The sequence below is a fragment of the Gossypium arboreum genome, chromosome 13 (assembly GCF_025698485.1).
Source record: "Gossypium arboreum isolate Shixiya-1 chromosome 13, ASM2569848v2, whole genome shotgun sequence".
Lineage (NCBI taxonomy): Eukaryota > Viridiplantae > Streptophyta > Magnoliopsida > Malvales > Malvaceae > Gossypium > Gossypium arboreum.
The window spans coordinates 67124948-67133454 of record NC_069082.1 but is presented as its reverse complement, the minus strand read 5'-3'; positions in this window follow the sequence as shown (position 1 = coordinate 67133454).

Sequence of the window (8507 nt, the reverse complement as noted above, 5' to 3'; positions counted from 1 at the left end):
CGAATTATCAGGTTTGCCACTGAGTTGGGAAGTGGAATTTGGTCTTGAGCTTCTGCCGAGTACAACTCTAATGTCCATCGCTCCTTATCACATGGCACCGAAGGAGTTTATAGAATTAAAGGCTCAACTTCAAGAACTTCTTGATCATGGATTCATCTGTTTGAGTGTGTCTCCGAGGAAGGAACCAGTCTTCTTTGTAAAGAAAAAGGATGGTACCATGAGAATGTGCATTAACTACCGTCAGTTAAACAAGTTGACAGTGAAGAACAAGTACCCACTTCTGAGGATCGACGACCTATTTGATTAGTTTCATGAGGTTTCGGTATTCTCCAAGGTATATCTTCATTTTGGGTATAATCAGCTTAAGGTTGAATAATTCGATGTTCATGAGACTGTATTTAGGAATCGTTATGGGCACTACGAGTTCCTAGTCATGTCCTTTGGTTTGATGAATACTCCGGCTGCATTCATGGATCTAATGAACCAGGTGTTGCTGTATTTGGATTAGTTTGTCGTAGTCTTCATTGACGACATTTTGGTATACTCTAAGGCTAAATATGATCATGATGAGCATCTTAGAATAGTTCTTTAGATTTTGCGAGAGAAAGAGCTCTACGCTAAGTTGAGCAAGTGTGAATTCTGGTTAAAGGAAGTACCTTTTTTGGGACATGTAGTTTCTGCGGAGGGGATTCGAGTTGATCCTAAAGAGATTGAGGTTGTGCTTGATTGGAAACAACCTAAGAATGTTTCTATGATATGTAGTTTTCTAGGTCTTGTAGGTTATTATCAGAGATTTATTGGGGGGTTCTCATTAATTGTAGCTCCTCTAACCAAGCTGTTGTGTAAGAATGCCCTTTTTGTTTTGATTGATGAGCAACAATCAAGCTTTGAGAAGCTCAAATTTGTTTTGACACATGCTCTTATTCTAATATAGCCTGAATAGTGCATGGTTTATAGTGATGCGTCGCATGTCGGGTTAGGATGTGTTCTGATGCAAGATGGTAAGGTTGTGGCTTATGCTTCCCAACAGCTTAAGTCACACGAGGGGAATTATCCGACGCACGATCTCAGTTAGCTGTCATTGTTTTTGCCCTAAAAATATGGAGACACTATGTATATGGTAGAGGTGCATCATTTGCACCGATCACAAGAGCCTACCTCATTACCTAGAAGGAGTTGAACCTTAGGCAAAGTAGATGGATTGAGTTGCTTAAGGATTACTACTGTACGATTGAGTATCATCCTGGTAAGGCTAATGTGGTGATCGATGCTCTTATTCGTAGGGCAATGTCTAATTTGAGGGAGATGTTTGCTCGTCTAAGTTTGTTTGATGATGGGGGTCAGCTAGTCGAGTTGAAAGTTAAGCTGAATTGGATTGATTAGATTCGTGTTAAACAGTTAGGGGATGGTTCTTTGGTTCCGCGTTTCAGTCAAGTAGAGAATGGTAGTACGTCTAATTGTGGGCTGAATAGTGATGGGGTTCTGTGTTTCCCAGGACAAGTTTGTGTATTAAACGACTTTGATTTGAGACAGTCCATTCTGAGGGAGGCGCATAGTAGACCTTATGCTATACATCCCACTGGAAATAAGATGTATCGAGATCTTTGTGAACTATACTAGTGGCCTGGTTTGAAACAGGAAGTGACAGACTTTGTTTCTCGTTGCCTGACGTGCCAGCAAGTTAAGGCTGAGCATCAGTTTCTTTTGAGTTTGCTTTAGCACGTTAAGATTCCCATGTGAAAATGGGAACGTGTGACTATAGACTTCGTTAGTGGGTTGCCCTTAACACCTACTAAGAAGGATTCTGTTTGGGTCATTATGGATCGATTGACCATGTCTTCCCATTTCATACATGTTCGGGCAGATTATTCTCTTTAGAGGTTGGCTAAGCTATACATTTCTAAGGTTGTGAGACTTCATGAGGTCTTGATTTCGATAATTTTGGATAAAGATCCTCACTTTACTTCTCAGTTTTGGAAAAAACTTCATGAGGCTCTAGGTTCGAGGTTGGACTTCAGTACTGCATTCCATTCTCAGACAATTGGTGAATCGAATAAGGTGATTCAGATACTGGAGGATATGCTTCGGAGTTGTGTAATCTATTTCTGAGGTAGTTGGGAGGATTTTCTGCCACTACCCGAGTTCGCCTACAATAACAGTTTCTAGTCTAGTATATAGATGGTACCTTACGAGGCTTTGTACGGTCGTAATTGTCGTACTCCATTATGGTAGACTGAGTTGGGTGAGCAACGGGCTTTGGGTCCTAAATTGGTTTCTGAAACTGAAGGTAAAGTTAGACTCATTCGAGATCATCTTAAGGCTACTTCTGATATATAGAAGTCCTTTGTAAATCTAAAAAGGAGGAACGTTGAGTGCTCCGTGGGTGATTTCGTGTTCCTTAAGGTATCTCCATGGAAAAAGGTTCTATGGTTTGGATGTAAGGGCAAGTTGAGCCCTAGGTTCATTAGACCGTATTGGATTCTGAAGCATGTGGGACCGATTGCTTGTCAATTAGAGCTACCTCTAAAATTAGATCGTATTCATAATGTGTTTCACGTCTCTTTGTTAAGGCAGTATCGGTCTGACCCGTCTCATGTTGTTTCTGTTGATGAGATTGAGGTTAGACCAAATTTGACTTTAAGGAGGAGTTGATTCAGATTCTGTATCTAGACATTGGAGTTTTGAGAAAGGAATCTATTCCGTTAGTGAAGGTTCTATGGTGGAATCATGGCACTGAGGAAGCCACGTGGGAACCTGAGAACTCAATCTGTCAACAGTATCTGCATCTGTTTGAATCAGGTAAATTTTGAGGTTGAAATTTCTTTTAGGTGGTAGAGTTGTAATGCCTTGATTTATTGAACTCTATTTTTATGAATTCTGTCATAAACGAGTATTTGCTTCAGTGGTTAAGTGATTTGAGTGTGTACTTGAGGTTTTGGGTTCAAGTCTCACTTTTAAAAATCCTGCTATTTTTGTTCTAACCTTATCATTGATTGCTTGATTTAACTTTTATGATCAGTCAACCCATATTAGAATGAGCCTACTGGTTCAAGTGGCACGGGGTTAGCTTGCCTTAAGGTCCTGTGTTCGAACCCCCATGTGAGTGAAGGATGAAAATTTTTGCTTCTCAGTGTGTGTATTGGTTGTGTAGTAGAGGTTCAGTGGGATTGAAATTTTGTGGTAGTTGGATGAGAGTTAGTGGGTTAGTTTTGGTGGGATTTGATAGTTAGTAGGGTAGTGGGGAGTTGGGATATTATTTTGATTTAATTTTATTTTTAGTTTTTCTTCAAAATCCCCTTTCTTTCTAACGTTTCTTCCCTTTCTTTTCTCTGCAAATATCTTTTTGTTTCTTCCTTCAATTCTGTTCACAAATCATTCATTCTAATCACAGTGATTTGGATTTCCGATTTTCTTTGTTCGGCTTGGTAAGTAGGGTTTTGCATTTCTTTAGCTTTCGGTTTCTGTAAGTCTATTCTAGGGTTTCCCTTTTGTAATAGCGAAATGGTGTTGTAGTTTGGGGAATTTAATTTCTGTGGATGTGTTGTTTATGAGAAGATTGTGAAGTAGTGGATTTCATTTCAATGACCTAATTCATGTGTGTGATTATGTTCGTTGACAGTAATTTTTTGTGCATTGTTTAATTTTGAGAGGTTAAGTTCAATTTACTCTTGTTGAATTCATAAATTGACCATTAAGTAATTGTCGCATTATTGTTTCTAGGTTTTGGAGGTCTCGAGGTTGCTTTTACCTCAAAACCGTGCCAGGAGTGTAACGAGAAACTTGAAAAAAAGCAATCAATGAAAGCCAAAATTGGGGCTTGTCAACACCACACGACCGTGTGGTAGGCCATGTGTGACACAAGACTAAGTGATAGGCCGTGTGTGATACACGAGCTAGGCCATTTTGGGCCGCATGGGCCCAAACGGCATATGGGCCCAAATTTTAGAATTTTTATCTAAAGCCATACACGTCATTTCGATCGACTGTGGGCCTTCTGTAGGGTCGGTATGTGTTGTTATAAGCCTTAAAGCTTGGAAAATGGTAGTCTATTAATATGAATTTTACGTAAACAACACTTAAATACATTAATGAAATTTGATATATTTGAATTGTTATGAATAAGCATGTTTAGTATCTGTTTTATGAGTATACGTTCTGGTATCTATTATTCTACTATATCTGATATTTTGTATGTAACTGGCTATGGGGTGGGATTTGTATTATAAGGAGGAAGTGTTCTTTGTGAGGTGATATCTTGCCAATACACTGGCAACACTACTTCGATTATTCTGGAAAGTGTCGTATAGAAACTATGATGTGTGTAGGGCTAGGTGGGTGTTTTATACCCCACATGGTGTGTTGTTCAGGTCAGAGCAGGTGTGCAGAGGATGGGGGTAGGATTATATTTACATATATCTGTTTCTGTATTACTTTGATATGATTCTGATTTTGGTATGAAATAAGTCTGCCTATGATCTGAATGTATCTGAATTTGAGATTATGTTTCTGTGAGTTACACACTGAGTTTTAAAACTCAACTTATGTTTGACTGATAATTTTAGGTAACCCTCACACTTAGGCGAGTCGATGCGATTGGAGCTTGGATGTGTCCATTTTGTAGTAAAACTAATTTTACTTAAATTTCAGTTTTTTAAAGTTTTGTATAATTTGGACTCTCCGAATTTTTTGGGACTGTTTTGGTTTTGAATTTCCATTTTGTTTTTCTAGCATAACGTTTGATTTAGTGATTCACGAAAACAACTATTTTATAAAATTAACTGTTTTCAAGAAAACAAACTTGGTTTCCAAAACATAACTATTTAAGAAATTCCGCTTTAATTTATATCATTTATGTGAAAGTGTAAATAATTGACAGATTTAACTGATAAGCATAACAACAAGTTTTCAATAAGTGGACTCTTTTATTAGCGACATACGATATTTTCAAAAGGGAAATAAAAAGTTGTCTTTATAGATATTCTTAATAACACTTCCAGATTTGGCCATATTGTCTAAGTCAGGTTTGGGGTGTTACACAATAATTGTGACAGCCCAAAATTGACCCTAGTCGGAAGGTGGTCTCGGGACCACAAAACCGAGGCATAAAAATAATTTAAAATTTATTTCGATGCCTATAATATGTGTGTATCCATGTATGACATTTTTTGATGATTGATTTAGTGTTATAAAGGTGAATTTCACTAGAAAGGACCTAGTAGTGAACTTTGAAAGTATGATGGGAAATGTGTGATGACTAGTTGCTCATGCATGCAAAAATAAAGGATTTGCATGTCAAATTTCCCCAAAAGAAGCTAGTGGCCGCCATGACATGGTTTATGGGCAAAGAAAACATGTTGAAACATGTTTTGTTAATGCATGATGAATTAAATGATAAAATAATTAATGATGTTGGAGGAGAAACAAAAAATCAAGAAAATAGCTCATCCTCCCCCATTGCCGTGCAAGTGAAAGAAAAACAAGAAAAAATTGTTCATCCTTGTTCTTTCCTTTTGGCCGAAAATACTAAGGGAGGAGATAGGAGTTTTGCTTCATGCTTGGTTTGGAAGAGAACAAGAAGGAGATTTGGCTAAATTTGCATCAAGATTAAGGTATGTATGAGGTTGTGTTGGGAGTTTCATGCATGTTTTGGTTGCTAACTTGATGTGCATGTTAGCCATGGCTCAAATCTTTGTTATGCCATGGAAATGGTGTTTGGCCAAAGTTGTTATGGTGATAAAGCCATTGCATGCTAAGTGTGAAGCTTGATGATGATGCATGCAATGATGGATTGCCTACTCTTGAGTAAGATTTTGAGTCTTCTTGTTGTTTTATCATGATTGAAGTTGAAAAGGAGCATGATTGCCATATTCGCCATGATGCATTCATGAGCATGGTTCATGCTTCTTGCATGTTAGTTAAAATTTGTGTTTTGGATGGCTATGGACACCTTGAAATTCGGCCATGCTCATATATGTATATATATGTTTGCACATGATGTTTTGGTTATGAAGGAAGTGATGAATAAGTTTGTTTAAAGAAGAAGATGTTGAAGAATAATTGTGAAATTGCAAGCACAATTCGCCTAGCACACATATAAGTGCTTGATGCTATATTATAAGTTTTGAGCCACAATATGCAAAGCATTAACTAGTAAAAAGGCATGCTGTTTTTGTGAGGTATTAAGTGCATGATTGGCCTCAACATGTACATGAATATTCGGCTTTGGGTAGCCTATTGAAGGCCTTAGCATTTCCTTGATGCTCAAATAAATTGTATTGAATTGCTTGATGTAGTATAAAATGTGCATGACCATTGTGTATTCAAGCTAAAGAGTGGCCATATGACCATTTAAATTCCTTGTCATATTCGCCATAAGCTAGCACAATGAGGTTTTAATAAATTGAATTTGTTTGAATTAGCTCAAGAGCTAAGAGGTCCGCAATTGGACAAGGGGAAGGAAAAAGTGATCGAATAGCCGTAAAAGCCGTTCGACAACAACCGAGGTAAGTCCTCAAGAAGTGACCTTACTTGAATTATGTGAGATGAAATATGGATGTGTATGATTATTGATTATGTGTGTATGAGTATTTGAATTCCACCCGGCTAAGTCCCGGGCTAATATGCTAATGATTATAATTGTGTTTGAGCCTTAGTAACGAAAATGAAATATGTATGTCCAATGATTATTGATGTATGTGTGCATGAGAAATTGAATGATATCCGGCTAAGCCTCAAGACAATTATGCTGAAAATTACATCCGGTTAAGACCAAGGCAATTGTGCTAGTAGCTATATCCGCCAAGACCAAGGCATTCGTGCAAGTTGTTAAATCCGGCTAAGACCAAGGCATTTGTGCAAATCGTGATATCCGGGTTAAGTCCCGTAGGCCTTGGTGCGGGTTACCATAACCGGCTATGTCCCAAGGCGATTGAACGAGTAGCGACGTCCGTTAAACTCCAAGGTATGTGATTTGAAAATTATAAGCTTGCTGGAAAATTTCAGCTAATGCACTTGTGAAATTTCCCAATGACAAGGTAAGTGCGGTGTGTGCTTTGCGCTAGGAGTAAGAGCGATGAATATCCGCTCCTATGATGGAGCGAGTTATCGGCCTTAATGAAGCCGTTATTTGTGTATGAACATAAGTGTTGGGATGGTGAAGTAAGTACGATTATGTGAATGTGCATTAATGAAATGATGCATTTGGTTATGTGAATGTATTGCTTTAATTAAAGCTGATTATATTCCTTGAGACTTACTAAGCATAAAATGCTTACCCCGCTGCCTTGGCTCTCTGCTTTTATAGATTTCGCCGATAGCAAACGGATTCGGGATCAATAAAGTCGAAGTCATCCACACTATCCACGCCTCTATTTTGGTATAAATTTTGGTTGAACTTTGAAATGGCATGTATAGGACTACCCTTGTTGGTTTAAAAATGTGGCGATGTATATGTATACGGCCATGCGAAAATGGCTCGTAAAAGGAAGCATGAACTTAGACTATTTATGGTTTGAATGTATATATAGGGTGTCATGATGTGATTATGGATCGGAATGGGAGTGTTGGTCACATGATCAGCCATTGGTATGGTTAAAATGATCATATGTGAACCTATGTATGGCAAGACTAGTTGGTTGATGGAGACTACAAAAATAGATAAGACCTACCTTAAAACAGATGCTGCCAGCTGCAGTGACGTGAATGTGAAAAATCACCAAAAATTGTAGGAATGGTATTAAATAGTGAATAAGCTATGTAAATGAACCTTGATGAGTCTATTTTCATATGGAAGAAGCGAAATGATCATAGGAGTTACATGTTAAGAGATATTGAAGCTATTGTGAAACAGGGCCAGAATGGTTTCTGGGTCCCCTGTTGCAACTTTAAAAATTAACTATAAATTATCCAGAAAGAATTAGGAGACATACCTTATATGTACAGATTCAATTTTGAGTCTAGTTTCATTAGAAACAAACGGCACCAGCATTAAAGCCCTGTACGGAGAGATATTCAAGTTATACCGCGAGAAGGTCAGAGCAGTCGATCCCTGTAACATGGGTGACTTTAACTAATAAACTGTACCAATTGGCCCGACCAAAATTTTAGAAATAAATCCATGGATGGATATATGAGTCTAAATTCAGGAAAATTTACGAAACCAGTTTCCAGTTTTGAAACTCGAGATATGATTTTAAGGCGACGGTGACGCAGTCTTCCAGCCTGACTGGAAATGCCAAATTGGTGGGCAAAACATGTGAACTTGGCTTGTTAACCCTCGTGTCCAACACCGCGATGGTCTCGGTTCGGGTGTTACAATTTTATTGGTATCGAGCCACGGTTTAGTCGATTCTAGGACTACCGTGATGTGTTTGGGGTCTAGCTATACATGCCATTAAATGATGAATCGATAGTGTGGTGATTTCGACAATTTGACTTTGTGTTTGTTATTAGCAATGGATCCCGATCCCAACCGAAAGTGATAGCTGATGGTGTGGAGAGTGTGGCGC